The sequence below is a fragment of the Calliopsis andreniformis genome, chromosome 2 (assembly GCF_051401765.1).
Source record: "Calliopsis andreniformis isolate RMS-2024a chromosome 2, iyCalAndr_principal, whole genome shotgun sequence".
NCBI lineage: Eukaryota > Metazoa > Arthropoda > Insecta > Hymenoptera > Andrenidae > Calliopsis > Calliopsis andreniformis.
Window position 1 is genome coordinate 1,967,755 of NC_135063.1, and position 22,176 is coordinate 1,989,930.

Consider the following 22,176-nt stretch of genomic DNA (forward strand, 5'->3'; position numbering starts at 1 on the left):
TGTTTATTTAAGTACAAAAAAGCCTCAAGAGGTATATAATCAATTACTTTCTTAATTTGATTTCAGTCAGAGCAACTAAATAGTCACCTTGCCAAGTGCAATAGAAATATAAAGCAGGGTCCCGCTGTTGTAACCACGCCCCACAGCCGAATTCTCGGGTTGCAGGGTTAGTTTCGTTCGTAAACCTGTTCCCACTGGTGCAACGCGTGTTCGTGCACGGTCCTTAGGACCATTTGAAAGTGTTGAAAGGGTCGAAACAGTGGTGAAATGGGGTCCAAATTTATGACTAGCCGCGCACGAAGAGGCTCGTGTGTGCGCTATGCCGCGATTAATCTGCCATTTCGTGCACGTATTTGTAGTCTTCACTCGTCAATTTGTAGTCTTCACTGCAAAGTTGCTCATTATTTCTACATATTGCTCGCATATTTGCACTGATTATTAATTACTATTAGTAAAATACGCATTAATCCAAGTAAAATCATGACACTTGTTGCTACAAACGGCAATAAGTATACAAATGGATATGGCAACTTGCAACTAGACGTATTGTTCTTTTTTTAGAAATCATGTAATAGTAATGCAACATGCAGGGTGTTTTCGAATAACATGTACCAGCGGGCGGAAGCTAATTTCTTATGAAAAATTAAGCAAAATATAAAGCATAAAATTTTTTGTTTTCGGCTTAGTTTTCGAGATAATCAAGTTTCAAAATTCATTTCGTATTATACACACTTACGGCGTTAATTTGCCACGACGATGATTTATACAAATGGGAAATACGTTGACATGATCCGAGCTTTAGGAATCTGTAACGAAAATTTATCTGCTATCATCCGTTATTACACAGAGAAAAATAGTTAACAAAATCCATTTTCTGGTTTTTTCTGGTTGTTGTAAACATTATTTACAAACATTGTAGACATTATACTTCTCTGAGTGAATCGTATCTTAGCCATTAGTGCGTATAATACGGAGCAAATTTTCAAACATGATTATCTCGAAAACTAATCTGAAAATGAAAACATTTATTTCTTTATACATTTCTTATTTTTTCATAAGGGATTATTTTCTGACCGCTTGTACATATTATTCGAAAATACCCTGTATGTGTGTAAGTACATATCTTTGAATTGTAATTAAATATATATTTTTTTCTACTTTAGAGAATTCTGTTGATTATAGATACTATCTTTTAGTTACATCTATTTCTCCAATACATCCTTCAAGTAGGTCATAGTAAATATAGGAAATGTAATTTTGCCTTTAATTGTAATTTTGTTTGCTATGATTGAAGTAAAAAATATCTGAATATTTATGGACATAAAAAGATTCGACATTCATCTTGTAGACAATGAACTTTGTACCACTTCCAGGCAAGCTTAATCGTAGCTCTTTAAAAATAGGTTTCTCAATGTACACCACAGAAACGGTGTCTATATTTGGAGTACGTTCGCCATTCCGTACCTGTTTCTTCATCTCAAGAATAAAACGGACTCGCAGATTACTAATATATTCATCATGAATGCTCTAAAACAATTTAGTGCAATTTAGAATTTAGAATTTCTATATAATGTAACGACCTAGAGCTTTGTACAACACAGATGTTAAAAGACAAAGCTGCTTATCTGTGAATAAGGACTGTGACTTGCGTGGCACGCCTTTAAGAAATTGATTTCAGGACTATGATTTCTCTTTTTATGTACATGGTTTTAAAGGGGCGTTATACCGAGGTCATGTAATCTTTTCGGCCATTTCGGTTACATTCGATCGAGTAAACATGGATAGCAGTTATCAGCTGTTCGAAAGGAACGCTCAAAGTTGTGTCGTGACGTTAGAGTACAAGAGAGAGGGATAACATGGTAGAAGAATAGAGAAAGAGATATGGGAAGACAGTGAGCGCCGTATAGCGGCTAATTAGTGATTTGCGCTTTCGTGGATCTACACTTAGCAGTTCATTGTCAGTCTCTTGCAGTCTATCAAGAGTCAAATATAGAGCAGTCAGCTGCAGCACATCGTTTTACCGACCAGCTTTAGACGACTTCGAAGGGTTGTTGGTTTGCTGTCTTTCACTCTTTTATCTCGCAACCTGGTCCATTCGGCTTAATCGAAATCCACGTAGTATACGTTCCACGTAGTATTCGACAGTCGAAGCAGCTCGTATTACCAGACGTTTCAATTTGGGCGATTTATGCATCTTGAAGTCGGTGATCTCACCTTGATTCTTTAAGATTGATATTTGGCTTGAGAGTAATCAAAGACGACCACTCCTTGGTTGATCACTGGTTAGTGGTGCGCGCACCAGACATTCTCCCTCAATGTAAGATAACGATATGCTCTTCTGTTGTCAAGGGTCTGCAACCTCGTCTAATAAGCCACCAGTGTGACGAATAGATGCACACTTGTGTACTGGACGTGGAGTTGTAGCGCGTTAGTGAGATAAGCCGCCGTTATCAGCCACCGGGACTAGCTCTGCTAACTGTGGTTTTCGACGTTCACGAAACACATCTCTCGCTGTGCTTCGATCGAGGCAATCCACATTAAAGTGTATTCAGTATAGAGAAGAGTCCAACTCAAATCCATACAGTCGCCTGTGAACAGCTTCTTCGGTATGAAGAAGCGTCGGTAATACATTCTACTTCTTTATTTTGTGCATAGCAGCGAGGCAGTGTTCCCCCTCCTAATAACCACAGTTGTGTAGCCAGGAGCCGGTGCGTCAACACGAGAAAAGATACGAATTTTGTTCGTATAATAATTGGTGTTGTTACACCGACGTCCGCTGCAGGCATCCAAGGCACTAGGAGGGTCTCCTCATCAACGAGAGGCCACATAGGAGTCACCCTTTAGCTCCTTTTGGTTGTTAAAAGAACAGTAAACGTCTGTCCTTTTAAAGACCAAGAAAAGAGTACCCCTTGTACGATTCTTTGGTTTACCACACCTTTCTCCCTAATCTGAATCGACATTAGAGCACCTACATTGTCTCTAACATACACATATTTAATTTATATATAATTTGTATATGTATCGTATATTAATATTTATTAATAAAATAAATACTTAATTCTAGCACTTATTATAATATTTGGTTAAACCTAAACTTAATATCTAATACAATCTTCGTTTACACATTCGAGATTTGAACTGTCATTGTCATTGAATACTGAACTCTGAACGTTGTTGGCAACTGATATGTAATTTAATTTATCGCTTGAATACTTTTGAAATTGAAGATAGATATTCGGAGATAAAGGCTCTATTAAGGAGTTGTTTAAAGTTGCCTTGGCGCACTAATCTACGAGCTGGCTAAAGCTCCCTCGACAAAGTTGGGACTAGTATGATTGGCTTGGATATCTGTAAGAGTATCACTGGAAGACTCTGAGTGCGAGATTTCCATCTGCTTTGCTGTCGCGGAAGACGCCGTATTTATAGTCGAAATTTGACTCCTTCCAATGGATCCAGCGATTTCTCTTGTCGTAGGAAAAGTGTAGTACACCGCATGCGTGCGAAGCAGCTGTCGCAGGACATTCGTTTCTGATTGGATCTAGATACTTGGCGCATGTGTATGGTAGTACTTGCGCAGGCGTATAGAAAAAATCGTCTCTTGATAGGTGCATTGCCTCGTTATGTGTCCTCACTGTCTTCACGCGCCAACGAGGAAACACGATGTATAGGACGATACCGCTGCTTGAGGATCCCGTTACCGATACCGATAAATATAATTATTTTAACGAAACTCGACTAACATTATTCAAACTTTATTGAATTTGAGCTGGCAATATCGTGCAACATTTCAACACTAATTCGATATAATTAATACGACTTGTTTGAATGTTTCATATTCCGATAATTTCTGCACTTGTTGAATTTTTAATGTAAAAAACATACCAAACTACTTTAATCGCCTGATATTATCTCGAACACCATTTAAATATCTCCGAAAGGAACAATGGAGGTAACTACAGACTGAGTAGTAAGTAGACGGTGATGAATGTTAAGATCACTTATTGAGAAAATAAAAGAAGAAAAAGTTATAAAAAAATGTCAACATTACGCGGTGTTCCCAGGCGGTCACCCATCCAAGTACTGACCGCGCCCAACGCTGCTTGACTTCGGTGATCGGACGAGAACCGGTTTTTTCAAAGCGCAGTATGAACGTTGACAAAATCCAGCTCTCCCTAATACAGGGACACTGGACTCGAGTCATTATTGCTAATCCAAGAAATAAATGAAACCAACTGCCTTTTTAATATAACTAAATAGAAACTAGCTTTGCCGAGTGATACAAAATTAGTGTTAGGATTTCTGCTAAATATGTTTACGATAGGGTCACCAAAGGAATTCCGCTGTTTTTGAGCTGCAGCTGTTTTCGCTTGTTTTATTAATTAATTGCAGATAAGCGAACAAGCAGGCTTTAAAAGACTCATTAGCATCTGGCGCCTGACGGGAAACTTCCATGTACTCAATAGTGATAACACTATCGTTAACGCCGCGCAGCGGTATGCATAGTGTGTTTAGTAAATTTCCTTGCCAAGAGGGGAAGGTGAACCCCTCTGCACGTCCCACACCACTCGGTAGCTTACGACAGGCGAGTGAGTCTACCACTGAGCTCCTTTGAGGGGGAGTCACCTTCCCCTCCTAGCAATCAATTTACTGGGCATACTGGATATGTAGGCCCTGAGGGTGGACACGGGTAAACTGCATTCGACATGACAGAAGCGAAATTGGGGCAGTATCAATAAGAAACGTTTTTGCATCTTATTGACTGACAATCTTGCAGCGGCGCTATCAGATGTTAATATTTAAAGTCTAGAAATTGAGATGTAGATCAGACTGAAAAAGAAGAGCATTCGACATAAAACGGAATCGACAGTGTATAGTGTATCTCTCGTTGTAATAATAGGAATCAATTTTTCGACTTCATTTGACATGTATCATGCAACATTTTAATAACAACTCGATATACTCAGTTGTCGAAAAGTGCTGATTTTGTTTTTGCGAATATAGGTATATCATTAAGACATACATTGAAAAGTTTTGATCCTGGTACAGAGCCTTGGGGAACTACTTGAATCGGTCTTCTTGTAGACTTCGTCTTGCACTCTTAGGTGTCTGCCCTTCAGGTATAATGCTATGAGATTTATGAGTGTAGGTGGATATTGTTGTTTAATCAATTTGTATGAGCCCTTCAATCCAAACTCTGTCAAAAGCCTTTTCTATACCAAGTAGTAGCATCACAGTTACTAGTTCCCTATTGAAATTTGTTGAGATGTCGTATACTATTGTTGCAACTTGCTGTACTGTACTATGTTTTTCCCTGAATACAAATTGCTCATTTATGATAATACTGTTTTTCTTTTCAAATTTGTTGATTCTCATATGTACTATTTATTCTGAGACTTTCCTCATGGTTGGTAATAGAGTTATCAGTCAGTAGGTACTTACATCTTCTTCCTTTTTTCCTGGTTTATGGATTGGAACTACTGCCCTAGTTTTCCAATTTGATGGAAAGTGTTGTTGTCTAATTGCTGCATTTATTATATACATTACCTGTACTATTGCTCTCCGGGGTAAGTTTTTCAATACAATGTTCTGTATTCCATCGGCTCCTGGTACCATTCTTGCACGTAATCTCGCTACGAGTTTGTAGACTTCTTTTGGTGATGTGAGATATTTATATTCATTGTCCTCTACTTTGTCCATTAGAAATTTCTCTGCTTCTTCAATTATTTTGTTTTGTTCTGTAGGGACGGCGTTGGGCAAGGCGATCGTGCACGCCTAGTTGCACGATCCTTGTTTTTAAGGAAAGAGTCGAGCGCGATGACAAAAGCCGACCATTACGTCGCGGACCGACGAGACGGTAAAAGGCGACGTTACGTTGTGAACCGTTGACCAAATAAATATGTTACCTCATTTATGAGTTCTCAGTTCTTCCCGACTATAGTTCTATAGTATTGTTTGATATTTCAATGTTATGCACTTTTTCAAATTGGTCCGCTAGTATCTCTACTTTTTCTCTATCAGTTGGGGTTTCAATATTGTTTCTTCTTAATGTTGGTATATGTTTATATTCGGTTCTAAGTGTTTTTCTCATCTTCCATATGGAAGTGTTCCTTGGGTTAAGTTTGTTTAATTTGCTCTCCCATTTATTGTTCCTGTGTTCATTAATAGCTGTCCTTATGTCTGCAGTTTGGTTATACATGATCCTTTCTATAAAGTCGAGTCTATATTTCTGCCAGTGTTTCCTTGTCCTGTTTCTATTTCTAATCATTTCATTTATGTGTTAAGGTATTTCCTCTTGTATTGTCTATGTTAGTCTATGAATTTCCTGGTCTATTTGTTCAATTGTTTTTATCTTTATTTCTTAATTAAGTTTATTTCTGAAAGCTTTCCAGTTAGCATTCTTATAGTCCAGTCCTTCTTTTTCTATTGTGTTTGTGTCTTGTGTTCCCACTTCTACTGTCACAAGATTGTGGTCTGTGAACTTAATTCATGCAAAACTTTCATTTCTGAGATATTTCTTAGATTTCTGTTGAGTGCTATATCTATTGTAGACGGTGGTTGTCCACTAGTTAGGTAATGTGTCTGTATGTTGGGATACAAGATGGTGCAGTTGCTTTTTGAAATATAATTGTATATTATTCTTCATTTGCTATTTAAATTATTATTATTCCAGGTTGGATGTCTTGCGTTAAAATCTTCAATTATTAATATTTTGTTTCCTAGTGTCACCAGCTTATCTATTGCTTTGGTCTTGAAGTGATTAGCTGCATTGTTGTATACTCCTAATATGCATGTTCTAGAGTCTTATACCTATAGACTCAATTGATATATGGTTTATTGCTGATTATTACTTGTTTGTGTTGTATATTATTTTTTATTAACATTAGAATCCCTCCTGTGGCCTTTTCCATGTTATTCTTTCTAATGCATACATAGCTTCTAATTTTTAATTTCGTTGCTTACTTAAACCTTGTGTCACAGATGATGAATATATCTATTTTCTGTCTATTAACAAACTCTTTAACTTCACCAATTCGACCTCTCAAGCCATTTGCATTCCAGGTACAAATTCTTATATTATTTTTTCTAGCCATCTAGTTTATCACAGAAATTCACAAATACTTCAAATTGTTGAACCTTCGTTTTGCATTGAATTAGTTGTTGTCTAAGTTTCTTTACAGCTTCTAACATTTCTCTGATGTTGCATATCTTATTAACTTCTTTAAGTTCATTCACTAGTGCTGACGTTTCGTTAAGTTCTTTTCTATCCTTATTAATTTCCCTGTATTTTGGTTGCACTGTCATGCTAGCATATTTGTTCTCCTTAAACTGTAGTTTGTTTTGCCATGCGCTGTTTGTAGTGTTAGGTTTTGAGCTTCTGGACAGACCTGGGAATGAGGTTTCATCTTCTATGTTGAGTGCTTTTCTTGTTTTCAGTATTTCCTTTGATTTATATGCTCCAGTTCTTGATTTTGTTGCAATCCATGCTATTTTTTTTTATATGCTTCACATATTGTGGCATTTGCTGGATGATCACCGTCGCAATTGACACATCTTGCTGGTTGGTCCCTAGGTTTTAGGCAGTCCTTCGGTAGGTGTTTTTGACTAAATAACGACTTGTGTTGCCAAGTGGAACAGAATGGGTGTTAAGATTGTTGCTGGATATGTTTATGATAAGGTTGCCAAAATTCGCTGTTATCTTTGAGTTGCAGCTGTTTTTGATTGTTCTATTAATTATTACAGATAAGCGCGAATGTTGATCCTAAATTAGTTAGCGTCTGGCAAGAGGTTTCTATGCGTTCAATAGCCCTGATGTACCATAAACCAGTGCTGCGGTATGGAGGACCGCTCGGAGTGGATGCGGATCCAACAGGTTCGTGGTTTTCACGTTTCCACACCGCAGGTTAGACTGCATTCGACTTAACGGAAGCGAAGTTTAGGCGGCACCAATCAGAAACGATCTTGCACTTGATTAACAGTAAAGACAGCGAAAACAAACTAATTTAGAATTTTATTAGTTTTTATTAATGAAAATTTATTATGAATGTGAAATTTTGTGTGAATCTCATACGAAAATGTTGTTTTTAAAGTTTGAATTGACTTAGACCACTTTCATAATTATGGGCACATAGGTATTGTTTCATTCGTGATACTCTTTCTTTCTCGCTCGCACTGTTCTTTTCTATATTTCGTATGAAGCAAAATATCAGCTCAAGGCGTATTCAATAGAGATTTACTGATCGATAAAATTGTGGATAAAATTGTAACTGATGTGGCAACAGCGTTACAGAATTGTCCTACGATGCGATTTGGCAATTATACCTTCGCACTTGCCATTTGTAATTCAACAAGGATAACGCTAGATGCCACATTATCAAATGTCTCATGTATAAATTATGTTTTCACTAATGCCTGTTTCTTCGCAACAGCGCTTCGACCGATTCGGAGTAGGCCCCGAAGGAGTCTGACCCCTTTAAGTGTGACCTATGAAATTTCGTCAGGACCTGAGGTTTTTTATTGTTTAGTTTCCAGAACTTCTTGCTGATTATGAGTGTATTCGTAAAGCAACCTATAGTTTCACCTATATCGTTTGGAGCTAACTGAATTTGTTTGGGTAAATCTAGTAACTGTATTATTCTCTCGGATGTTTATGATGATTATTGAATTTATTATTCAGTCTGTGTAATTGAAACAGAATGAAGCTTTTATACGTGTGTCCACGTTAGACGTGATCATCGAGGGGACGGGGAAGGAAGTGCCGACACAGTCGTATGCCGGGTCCGATATGCGAATGAGAGAAGCCAGGCGGGTTGACATTATTAAAGAGTTTATTGTGTTTCCCGGACGGCGTAACACGAGGTAGAAGGCCGGGATGCCTCTACCCGGACTACGGAAGGCGAAGCAGAAGTCGCTGCTCCTGCTGGATGTTTCAGTCGGATGGGAACTGCTGTTTCCCGGTTACAGTGGTGGGACGGATATGCCCCAATCGGTGGTGGAGTCAAAACTCCACGGTCGGTGGACGTCGGAGTTACTGCTCCGCGGTTTGGTACAACGTGTAGTGAAGGGGGATTGACAGAATCGGGAGGAGTCGGTGGTAGTGGCACTGCAGGTCCACAATGGTTACACCCGGTGGCACACCGTAATATTCCACACGCAGGTAATCACGGAGGCTCACGAATGATCACCCGGAGATTGCTCTCCCCTTAGGACCGACAGTTGAATAAGTATTCCGTCATTGAGTAGTATACACCAACTTAATGAGCTCCGCGGAGGAGAGATAGGGTTATGTAAAAGAAAAAGAAAAAAAAAAAGGAGAAAGAAATCCTGCTAATAATGTATGATTCAGGTAGGCACTCAATAGGGCAGCTAAAACACTCTGCCTCTTAGGCATTCTCGCGACGTCTTACATTGTCGCGCTGTTGTGAATTATCTCGTGAGTTTCGCGGTGCCACCTCGCGGCCGCGACGGTGACTAGTGGGTTTTCGCGAGTGGGAAGTTCGCGGCCTCCTCACATGTTACATATTTTTGCAATTTACGAATTTTTTTTATTGAGATATTCTTCTGTAGAGTTTTGATCTTTGATGTTTGACACTGATTTAATATTATGGCTGATTTAATATTATTCTGAATTAACTCTACGAACATCTCTATTTCATGATTAAGAAGATTTCTATTATTTGGAAAGTGAATACAGTTGTCTTTATTCAGTATGTTTTGGGACTTTACTCAGTTTATTTTGCTATAATCGAATTTCAGGTTTGTATTTTGAGTATCTAATTCGAAACCGTTATTGTTTGTATTGTATATCATTTTTGTCTGCTCAAGTTATGAGAGCAACTCCTTGGTCTTTGCTTTTAGTGTTTTGCCAACCAACATGTTTTGCATTAAAGTCAACCGCTATTATATAATAATTAGAACATTTATCTAATTCAAAGTTTAAAAGTGTTATTTCTAATTCTGAAATGAACTTCTTTTTATAATCACTGGGTGCATATACTGATACAAGGTATAATTTATTATTAGACTTAAGCTCAATGGCTATCATAGTACTTTCTATGAACTTACATTGATTGGCTAAGGTGATACGTTTAAATTTAATTTGCTTTCTTATCAAAATTGCTGTACCACCTCTTAAACTAGTGAGGCGAATAATACAAACTGACTCCAACTAATTCAGCTCTCAATTATTTTATTGTCACACTCATGTGAAATATACAGGAATCTGTAAACGTGTCTATTCGGTTGCTCCGGACTAAGTGCCCCGCGCTTCGAAAATTCCGCCCTTAAATCCTACACGAAAAGAAAGATAGTGATAGTAGAAAGAACGAAGAAGGAAAACGGAAAGGAGAGAAAACCGAAGAGAAAGTTGAAAGAAAAGAAACAGTCCTTAAGGTCGCCCTGGTCTGGTCGCCAAATGTGCTTGATGATGACCAGGCCAGGACGAACCCTTGAGAGCGTAGAAATCAAAAGAATAGACAGGAAATCGTAAACACGTCAGGAAAAGTAGAAAAGAGAAAGCTACGAAGACTAAAGGCAAAAATACACACTAACAATGAATTGATCACAGCAAGGGCGAGTTGGCCGTTACACACGCCACACTAGTATCTGATCTGTCATTCCTTACGATATTATTAACTTTGAAAGATAAGTTATTTCTCTTATTCAGTTTTGTCTCGCTTAACAATATGACATTCCACTTATGATGTTTAGCTAAATTTGGTAAGTATACTCTTTTATGATTACCAACTGATGAGTTAATATTCAATGATAATACCTTAATTTTGGTTGATTATGATTGTTAGGAATTGTGTATTTTGTAGTCTTATTGGATATGCTTTTTCAAAAATAGATACTATGGAGTCTCACCTTGAGAAGATAGTTCCTATTGTGTTTTCTAATTTTGTGATTTTTGCCTGTTGCTGTATTAATGCTGTTCTGAGTTGCTTTTTCCTTTTTTTCGATACAGTAGTATAGGACAATCCTGGTCTACCGTATGCCATAATTTGTTGGATCCTCCTCTCTTTATGCTGTGGCTTTTCCTTCTGCTTTGCTGCAAATTTCTTCTTATTCATAATGAGTTTTGGACAATCCCTATAAGAGGCAGAATGACCAAAACTGTTGTAGCTAACGCAAAAAAGCTTTTCGTTGCATATTTTATTGTCTAATGAGATTTTACATTCTTCAGGACCATGTTCTTCATTGCATTTTACACACCTACATGCTAAATTGCAGTTTATTGCTGCATGCCCAATTCACTGACATCTTTTACATTGGATGTGTAGCGACTAGCTGTACGCATAGGGCAGTTTTTGGCACGCAAACGGCTAAGACAATTTATGACTCGCGTGACTGCAAAGCTATTTGCGAAGAGACGTTTTAAACATTTTTTAGCTGCAGCATGTTATACAGTTTTCGTCAAGACTTCTCAATAGCAATTTGCAACCGTCCTTAGTTAGGGGTTTCTAAAGAACACTTAAAGCGGGTCTTGTATGATCGAGTGGGTCTCAGATGACTAAGTCCAGACAAAATCCCTAGTCGTAACTAAAGCGTGTAAGGGTCGTCTGATCTCACCGACTGCCTTGTCGTGCGTAAGAAAATAGGCACCGAAAAAGAGGCCCTATCGTGGGGGTGAGTGTGGCAGGACGACCAGAAAGTCGTGGTTTGCCAAAACAATAACTTGTAGCATTGGAGTAAAGTCCACGTAACCTTCAGAGCCAATAAATACCACTTGTGATTAAATCTGTACACGTCCATAAACCCTATCCTTCAGATGGATAGGGATTTCGCTGCGTCTCATCTTTTCCCATGATGCCACTTGGTGTACAACGTACTTTATTTGCTTTAATAGCGAGGACTGGCTATCTCGCCTAATTTTTACTATAAACATAGGTAGCACAATATTATTTTATCTAGAACGTTTAGTAGGGAATCTGACACTTTAACAAAATTTAAGCCTCTTATCTTTAACACATTTAGTTCTTTAAAGTCTTCTTCTTCAGAGAAACTAACACTGATTCCCTTAAGTAAAAATGTAGGAACTTTTTCCTCTTTTGCTGTATAGGAGAAAACGTTAGTATCTGCCTTTTTTAATAATATCCTCACTTTCTTGTGATACTCACTGGATTCTACATGTAAGGAATAATAAAATAAACAATAAAATAAACAATAGTTTATTCTACATTTTTGTGAAAGACTCGTACAGCTCATTCAGTCTTAACAAGTTTTGATGTTTTTAATGCACGAGCTAAAATTGACTATCGATCGTATGAGTATATGTTTATTCTAATAAGAACTAGTGGACTGTGCCCTCTTAATGAAATGCTATGCTCTCCCAAAAACACCTTATAAAAAGGAAGCTCTAATTGCTATTTTGCAGCTACAGGCAAACTAACAACAATATACGTATAATTAAACTCTAAAAAATCAGGAAAACGTAACACTTATTTACCGCATGGTAATGCTATTTACTTAGTATAGGAATACTTTTTTTGTGCATTTGTATCTTAAACTACCTTTACTGAACTATGAAATTATGAAGTCTATTATTTCTTAATTTAACTTAATTTGACAGTTGGAGACTGTAGTCCAGAGCCTTAAATTGTTATTGGTGCGAAGTTATTGCTTGCCCTTTGTGTATTTGTCTCTGGCCTGCGCTCAGAGGTTTCTGATAACCACCGATAGTGTTTGAAATCTATGGTTTTTTTCTCTAAAGAGTCCTTATCTGGTACATCTGTGTTATATTTTAGGTCTTTCTGTGCATTTTTTGGTATCCATTTAATTGCTTTGTCCACTCTGTGACGTGGCTTGTGGTAAATTATAGGGATGGCTTTTTCGTTCTGTATATAACCTTTTTTTATCTAGATATATAAAAGCTTCGGGAGGTATATGGCCGGTTTTCATAGTTTTTCGATATACATATCTGTCGTCGGGGTATGCTATAGGGAATATATAGCTATTGGATTTTATGTTAGGTATTTTGGCAAAATAGTTTCTCGTTTGCTTAATTATAAAATTGTCGATTCTGTTTATGTCTGCTGTGTTATATAATATTTCATTTTTTACGTATTTTTTGTACACTGATGCTTCTGATCTGTTTATTCCTAGACAGATTCTCAGAAATTTCCTCTCGAATATTTGGAATTTTTTCCATTATTGAGATCCCTATGTTATACCATATTTTGCATCCATAGGTGATAACTGGTCGGATTAATAATTGATAACATATAATTTTTACTTTAAGATTTAGATCCTGTACGTAGAAGATCTTTGTGTGCGTCATCCATATTTTTTTGCTTTCTTTACTTGTGCAATTGGGTGTATGTTTAATAGTAGCCTTTCATCTAAAGTTATTCTTAAGTATTTTATCGTTTTTTTATGTTCTATTTACCTAATCTTCTAGTTGGCGTCCTTTTATCGAAATATTTTTGTTGAGATAATGTTGAGATTTTGTATCTCGTCAGTTATGAAGAAATCGCCATTTTTGTCTGGTTTAAGCTTGTTTCTGTCGCTATTTGTAACTTGTAGAAGATTTCTGTCACGTGAATTGATTACCAATGTTGAAATTTTTATTTTCTCCTTCTTCCTAAATATCTGATTAATTTGTGGGAACATTCTACTGGATTATTTAGGACGTTTATTGCTAATTTTCTTTTGCCAGTACTGTGAAGTGGAACAATAAATTTCTGTCTTTAAGTTTTTCCGGATGTTTTGTACTTTGTCGACTAATATTTTTAGCATGCGTCTTACTTATGATCTCGCTGCATACGTTCTTTTGATTTTTCTTATGTTGGATATTAATTGTTTTTCTTCTTCTTGCATTTTCTTGATTTTTTTATTCATATATCTATCAGTGGAATTGTATGGTTTATATTTAGATACGGTTTTATCCATTGGTTTTAGTATTTTTTCATTCAGTGTTACCATCAAATCCTCAATCTGCTTTACTGTTAGATTCGTACTTATATCTGTTTCCGGTTTTATTTTCCTTAATAATGTTTTATACTTTATCCAGTTCGCTTTTTAGTAGTTATATCTCTCTGTACCTATTTCTTTTGTGAATATGAGCATGTGATTGAGTATGACGATGTTTGCAACTAATGCTTCATGATCACTTAATTCTGATACTGTTTCCAGGCTATTATTTTTAAGGTTCGTAATACTTATCCTTGCATCTAATAACATGAGATCTAAATAGGACGCATTCTTTGGATACGAAGGTTCGACCGAGTGCGTTATTTGTAATCTGAATTCTGTGTCATTATTGTCAATCCAATGTTGAAGTGTTATTCCTCTTTCACTGTTATCTGAATTTGACCAGTTAAATCAGTCAGATTCAGTTCTTCTGTGAATAGCGAGTTTCTTCCTTTTCTTGCGTATATCGCTCTTATTATGATATCATGGTTATTTGATAAGTCTAACTTAATATTAGTTGTTTCTAGTACCATGAAATCATACTGAAGGTCTATAACTGTGTGCTTAATACTTTTTTTGACTAGAAATGCAGTTCTCCCTCCCTTCTTATTTGTGGTGCGGTCTCTCTTATTGCATTTGTAGTCTTTAAATTGCTTTATATCCTTTTCTTTTACCATAATTTTATTTCATTTAATAAAACTCTATTTGATTCCTTTTCTTGCAATGTCTTCAGAAATGTCATCTTCTTATAATTACTGACTAATGAGTGTATATTTGATGAAATGATTTTGAGGTAAATTGTGTTCCTCTGGTATCTATTATAACCCATATGTTTTGCAGACTAATGACGCTAGCTGTTGCATCTGGGCTTGTATTGAATTTAAGCTGACTGCTAAAAACTCTATTGCTCTCTCTGTTGTGTTGAATCTAGTTTCTATGTTATAGTTAACGCTAACTGCGTGCGGTTGCTGATTATTGCCTGTGATATTTTGAGCATTATCAGTATTCTGTGTTGTTTTTCTCATTACTGTATTGCCTGACCTTGGGTTTTGCATATTTAATTGTAAACTGGGTTTTCTTGTGGCTGCTGCATAAGATATTCCATTCTGTATAAATGCAGGGTTGGCTGTGACTCTGCTACTAATTATGTTTTTCTGATTTTTTTTTTATTGGTAAGTTAGTGTCTTTCTAGCTTCAGGCACCCTTTGTGCGATGCAGGATGTCCTAAACTTTTGCAGTTTGTGCAGAATGGTTTTATGTTACTCAGTCCACTAATGGGTTTAACTACTTGGTATTTACCTGGTTTATGGTCCTGGTTATATGTGACGCATCGGTATGTCATACTGCAGTTTGCAGCTGTATGGCCAAATCTCTGACATCTCTTGCATTGTACGGTTTTTCTTCTTTTCAGCCTCTCCCAGCTCACAACGTGATAGTTAACATACTTTATTTCACTAAGTTTTGCTAAATTACTTCGAGCAGATATTTGAACTAGAAATATTGGGAGTGTACGGTTGATTTTAACTGATTTAGAAGTAGCGTATTTACTGACTTTAATGAATTGCAGTTGTTCTGACTCAAATTTTCGTAGATCATTTACAATTTCTTCCTTGTTATACGACTGTTGGATGCATTTTAACAAGAAATTATGGATTTCCTTGCTTTTTAGAGATATGAATAGAAATTCGTTTCTGTTAGTGTTAAAATTTCTTTCAGAGATTGTGGATCTCTTCCTTTTGTTTCCTTATTCCAATTGTCTTCATGTTCTAACTACTGGTATTTAGTTTACCTGTAAGTTGTTCTATCAAGTTTTTCAGGGCTTTTATTTCCTCCCTTCGATTTTTGTTTTCCATACTTAACTTAATTGTATCTTCTTCTTCTATCTCCTCTAATTCCATTTCGTAACATGTGCTTTTTTCGCTTGGTGTATACTCCGCGTTTGTTATATTTGTCTTCTTTTCATCTTTCAAATTAGGTTTAATATCCATTTCTCTCTTAGTTGACTTCTCCTTTAGACTTCTCCTTTGTCAGAAATACTGGTGAGGGTATTTTCATTGTATTTTGTGATGTAACCCTTGTTTTTGATTTGCTTGGGTACTTTTCATTTTGCCGCGTGCTCGTGCTTGCTTGAGAGGTTATGTCTCCTCCTCGATTACTTTTGCTGCGTCCAGTCCGTTAGATTGGACCCCCAATTCTCTCGTGAGTTTTCCTGCGTTGTCCGCTATTGTTGTGTGCTTTTAAAATATCACACTGATAATTACACTTACATAAAATACACTAATTTTTGAAAGTCTACGGATTCCCTAAACTTAATCTTGTCCATCTAGTGAAGAAGTGGTTGTTTTTTCTTAGAGTGATATGAACGTTGACAAAAGTCGTAGTTCTCTAAGACGATGACATTGGACTCAATGAATTATTATTAACCCGAGGAAGGAACCAACTGCTTTCTTAATACTGTAAATAGTGACTCGCGTTGCCAAGAGGTATAAAATGGGTATTATAATATGGGTATTATTATGGGTTTATAATACGCTCAACAATGGAACTCCACTATTTTTGAGCCGCAGCTTTCGATTATTTTATTAGTTATTGCAGATAAGTGAACCAGCTGGCCCTAAAAGAATAATTAGCATTTGATAGGGGTCTTCTATGTGCTCATTAGCTGTGAGCGTACCATAAACCACAGCCGCGATACGTAGGGCACTTCGAGGTAAATGCGATAGTCAGTTACGTGCTTTCAGCGCTTCCTTTCCGCGAACTAGATTATGTTGGACCTTACAGGAGTGAATTTCGGGTCATACCAATCGAAAACGTTCTTGTACCTAATTGGATGCTAACTTTGAAGCGACGCAGTCAAAAATTAATATTTAGGATACGAAAATTGACATTGCACATCAATAGTATCGCCAGATGCCGTGTTGTGCCAGACAACGTCCATTCGTGTAACATATTTGCTTCACCCGAGAACGCTCGAGAAAAATACATGTTCCGCTAAGCACGTTCCGCTAATTCAGCATCGCCATCTTAACGTTGTTGCTAACAGAACCATATATGGTAATGTGCGACCTCAGCAAAAAACGCCGAACAGAACTCGAGGGAGTTGGAAATAGAGGAGTTCGAAGCTAACCACGGTCGAGAACAGGTCGAAGCGATCACTGTAACCTCCTGAACTGTTCAGTACCTTTTGCTCAATAAACGGAATGTTATTGAAATCACCCGATGGATTCTAATCCTTTAACCGCTCACGGGCCCAAAGACCATATTCCGTCCCTCGTCCTGCGAAGCCACCACGCTTGCCACAACAGCCGGAAGAAAATGTTTTCTAGTGATATCATAGAGTAGAAGAGTACGAGCACCATAGACAGTGCACTCGAATACTGTGTGATACTCCCACTCTTGTACTCTGTGACGTCACTGGAAGATAATTTGTCCTACCATCTGGCATTGATTATGATAGAATACTCTAGGAAATACCCAGATAGTTCGATTTAGAGTCTTCACGCGATACGTTGTCTTCATTGTTAAAAGAAGTAACTCTAGATATCAGAACTAGAATTATTTTTTAACATAACTCAACCAGTTTTAAATTTCTTAAATGAAAAGTATTCATGTTAAATAGGTCATGGCGGTAAGATACACTAGCCTTCGAGGTCAGTAAACGAAACGTCGGATGAAAACATTGAATATTAAATTTTTTCCTTATGTTTTTACGTAGTATTGCTCCCTGGCTAGTTGTACTACGACTTTCCATCCACTCTATATAAGCCAGTTAACAATATCTTGCTCCTCATTTTCTGATAGAACTGTAGGTGGTCCACTTGTGCAATTAATCTTGTGCGAATTTTTGGTTTTTTTAAAAAGCGTTCTTGTAGGCACTCCAAAAGTATCAGCCGCTTTCCCAATGGGAACACCATTTACTGCCCTCAAAGCATGACGCAGTGCTTTCACTGAATAATTTATTTCTTTTCTTCTTAGTTTTTGTTTTCATTATTTTATACTCTTTTATTACTTCTTCTTACAAGATTTTTAGCACTTTTGACACTTTTTTTCACTTTGTTTTTCTTCAACTTGCCCATTTTTATACTTAAATTTCAAGTCTATATCACACCTGCATCAACTGTTTCTATTTGCGGCACTATAAAAAATAATGTATCTAAAATAGAACACTTATTTTATCCAATAAAACTATCAAATATAAACAAAATTGATAAAAATTGGAATCTACGATGTTCAGTTATCTGATAAGAATAAGATAATTTGAAATTGTTTACACTTGTGAATGTATTTGGAAAAGCCAAGTGTGGATTATAATTTATTTCACCAGAAAACTGCCAATTTTTATGAGTCTGGAGGTGAGCGTTTTGAAAACTTTTTCTTTCTTACAAATACTTAACGGAAGTATTCAAATCTTACGTAATTGTAAAGTTAAAAACTTTTTTCTTTATTTACGTAGATTAGATCTATTTTCAGACATGACTTTTTATGAATGTATTTCAGTAATAGGGTACATTCTACAATAAGTTTATAGTATATTATGCTACCTACGTTTTACAAACTAACTCAGCGGTCTAATCTCGGATTTAGCCTAATGCGAGGCAGGGATCGGGGCTGTTGCTTTTGTTATTCCGAAAGAGAGGAGAATAGAGCCCCTGCACTCGCTATTTACAAAAGAAGGGAAGCCTATATCACAGTTACTGTTAGTCGGTAGAATCGAGACTTTTGGGATCAGTGGATTGTAGAGGTACGGGAAATCGTCGGCCGTTGGGATCGAACGGTGGCCATGCAGGTCCAGGGCCCGAAATAGTATACATCTATGCACTGGCCTTACCCGAAGGACGCGCCGCTCTTGCAGGATACCTATACTTCGTTCACTGGGAGAACGCAGTTGTCGGTTGACGAGTTTTCGTACCCTTTGCGCAGTTCACGCCTACGCTCATTAGTTATTGGCTCTGTCACTCCCGAGCACATCCCTACCCATGAACCCCTTGTTGGGCCCTTGGAGGTCCTACCATTTCTAAAGAAAGTCACTTCTTCAAGTGTTAGCGCATAAACGGTGTGAAAGAAATTTTGAGCAAGCAAACGATATTCTTTTAGATTTTAGTTTTCTCCGAAAGTATTAATGCGGCTCTGTTAGCAAATAAAAATCTTCTTGAATATCGTCTCTGTCGACCGAAAACGTACTGGTATTAGTCAGAATTCTTACTGCGTTGCAATACCATAAACGACCCTAGATTTCCCGTGTCATAAACTACCTGGTCGCATCGAACATTTTGTAGGAAATCCAGGAAACAGTTCTACCGTTGCTGTTTCTTTATAATCAAATAAGCTGTGGATTCTTATACATTGATATCTCAATAAATATTGTTTCTTAATAGATAGAAACATTTGTTTCATTTGTACACTAGGTATACAGAGTAGAAAGAAGCAAGGCGTGTCCTTTTAGGCTCTTGAATCCTTCACCAATCTCAGTGGAAAAGTCAGTCGGGGCAATGGAAGCCATCTGCGTGAAACGACTGCGTTCTCTCAGTGAACGCAGTATAGTGTGTAGTTTTTTCTGCATTTCACCGACGATTAAAACTGCGGTTATAATGGATAAGTTTCCTGGCGAATTGATGTTCTGATGAATATGTCCGAATTATTTACCGTATGAACGAAACAAGTTCAAACATATTCGTCACAACATCAGTTCGCCAGAAAAAGAATTTAAAAAGAACTAAAGAGAATTTAATGAATCGGGAATGTCATGAATCTGCTCCGAATCGATACCAAGACAGCGCTCACACAATAATGCTAATATATTTTTCTCCATGCGGATTTTTCTAAATTTTTATTTTTATACATATCTAAATTTTTTACTTATGTAGCGTGCCTTTGTTCCATCAGAGTGGAACACAGACTTAATAAGTCTGTATTCATATATAGAGATCAGTGACTACCAGACACCAATTCGGTTTTATTATGGAATCACCTCTTGACATTACGAATATAAATGCCATTTTGGTCATTGACAAAAAGAAATATCAAAAAGTGACCGAATCGGCGATTTTACCATATAGAGGATGTTTCATACAACTCGTCTAGTCTACAGCTCCTAAACGGTAAAAGATAGAACACCATTTCATTAGACAGACCTAAACAGTGTTAGACGATGTGTGTTTCGATGTATGTGTTTACTCTGAAAGTGGAAGCGTTCATGACGTTCATAAGTATGACAAAGACGGCAATTGTCGAATGTGACCTGAAAACAATAAAATTAAAATATCGTCTGAACGAATTAAGTGAAATGAATCGATCTAAGTGCCCTGATACTTGTTTTTAGAGGATAAAGAGAGGCATCTGATGGTATACAAAAAATGTATAGTTTCGTAGAAAAAAATAGAGACAACCTTGAAATTTTTTTAAACGTTTCTACTTTCGGAGTAAACACATACGCTAAAACATGCATCATTCAGTACTATTTAAGTTTGTCTCATGACATTTTGTTCTATCTTTTACCGTTTAAGAGTTACAGTCTGGTCCAGGTATTAATTTATGTATATGTTACAAAATGAGCAATGGTAAATAATTAACCCTTTCGCTCCGACGGGCGTATATATACGCCCTCGAAAAATGACCATTCATATACGAAGAGCGTACATATACGCTCTAGAAAAGTGGGCGCTGAGGTATGAAGAGCATACATATGCGACATCGAGCTTAGGACATTATTAATAATGCAAAAAGTAAGTGAAAACAACTACTTTCTTAATTTGATCATTCTTGGAGCAACTAAATAGCAAATCGCATTACTACGTGCATCAGAGTGGAGGAATCTGTAATATTAGCAGGCGAGCCTCTCAGTACACATGCGCGAACACTATCACGCGCATGCGCCATGATATCAGAGCCTATTAGGAGCGAGTATTCTGAGACGGTTCCCAAGCACGCATGCGCGACATAACACTTCTCCTCCGCTGAGGGGAATCATTGGCTCCAAATGAAGGAGGCAACCTCCGAGGATAAATACGTCGGCGCCAGTAACAGCAGATAGTGTTCTGGAGTTCGAGGTTCTGAAGAACACGCAGTCACACTGATCCTATACCCTCTCTGAGGCAGCTTTAACTAGCTATTTGGTTCTTTCACATCGATGCAGCTTTAACTAGCTTCTTGATTACCACTCCGAGGCAGCTTTAACCACCTCCTTGATTATCACTCCGAGACAACTTTAACCAGCTCTTTGGATCCTCCACATCAAGGCAGCTTTAGCCAGCTTCTTGATTACCGACTGAAGCAGCTTTAACCACCTTGGCAAATTCTCGATCCTTATCGATCATAATCCAACACTGTCATCTGCCGAATCAGATCTCATAAGTCGTCTTAAACCGAAAGACATTCGGTCGGTAAATAAACAGTGCTAATTACCAAATCAATTAGTGAAAATACTTAACTGACTATTGTTCTTTTCTTTTTGTTCTACAGACTGAATTAGTAATAATACTAAGGGTAGGTATCTTAAGTTTAACCGCTAACTGTGTAGATTTAGTTAATAAATTTTGTTATACACTAATCTAAGAGAAATCCTGGTCTCTAAAATTTATTTCTTAACTGCACGCCACATCAATCCCACTCCCTGTTCACGGGTAAGCTGCTCTATCTGTGAACATTCTATGTTCGACGAAGTCAGATCATTACAGTAATGACAGCCAGTAATCAAACTGAGAATGTTCCCCTTACCTCATATACCCTTCAGGCACCCAAAACTGGATTTTTTCATGTAGAATCACTGGTCTTCCGCTTGTACTAACAGTTCTGAGACATTTTGTAGATTAAATGAAAAGAATTGTTCACAAATTCATGAACACTAAATCTACTGAAGTTGGCGTAAGTCTGTTTTTAATGGTTTGCCAGAATTACAAGCTTTGGAAAAAGTACATATGTAATTCATAGAAATAACATTCATTTAGACATTTTTTAGTTTTATTTAGTATTAACTGGAAAAAGTTAATGTTGGTAAGAAATAAAATGTATTTATATAAAAAATAATTGCAATAGTCATTTTGACTGATATGATAATTCTAATGTTAAATATGTTATAACTATTAAATATACTTACATATTAAAACGCTTTATAGTTAGTGCCTTATATGTCTGTAACGCGTTTACGCGTGGTCTTGAGGAAATTTGTCTGCCGAGTGGCTTGAATGAAATTCTTCCGCTAAATCTGCACATAACTGCTTAGTACAAACGTCTAAATCGAACTGTATGTCACGAATCTCAATTATATCGAAC

General features: G+C 37.0%; 1 protein-coding gene and 1 pseudogene across 1 annotated transcript in view; one reads left to right on the plus strand and one right to left on the minus strand.

Moving 5' to 3' along the window:
- Cad87a (cadherin 87A) overlaps positions 1–22,176 on the plus strand; it is a 298,057-nt gene that overhangs the window by 40,632 nt on the left and 235,249 nt on the right. The window lies entirely within an intron of this gene.
- On the minus strand, positions 4,037–4,157 carry LOC143188565 (5S ribosomal RNA; annotated as a pseudogene).